The sequence below is a fragment of the Chelonoidis abingdonii genome, chromosome 26 (assembly GCF_003597395.2).
Source record: "Chelonoidis abingdonii isolate Lonesome George chromosome 26, CheloAbing_2.0, whole genome shotgun sequence".
In the NCBI taxonomy this organism is placed as follows: Eukaryota; Metazoa; Chordata; order Testudines; family Testudinidae; genus Chelonoidis; species Chelonoidis abingdonii.
In genome coordinates this window covers 3,180,669-3,180,962 of record NC_133794.1, presented here as the reverse complement: position 1 = coordinate 3,180,962, position 294 = coordinate 3,180,669, and positions in this window count along the sequence as shown.

Here is a 294-nt window from a genome sequence, read left to right as displayed (position 1 = left end):
ACACCCACACATTGACACTAACACACCCACACACTGACATACACACATTGACTCTAACACACAGACACACTCATTGACACTAACACGCTCACTGAGACACACACTCACTAGCACACACACTCATTGACACTAACACGCTCACTCTCACACACCCCAGCAAGCGGATCCTGTCCTGGGCATGCAAAGAAACAGCAAAAGGCTGCAGAGGCTCCCAGGGGGCAGAGACGCGCCCCGAGAGTCCGGGACTCACCCCGCTTTTGTCCGGCAGCTCCTGCGGGGGCGGCGGGGGGGGGG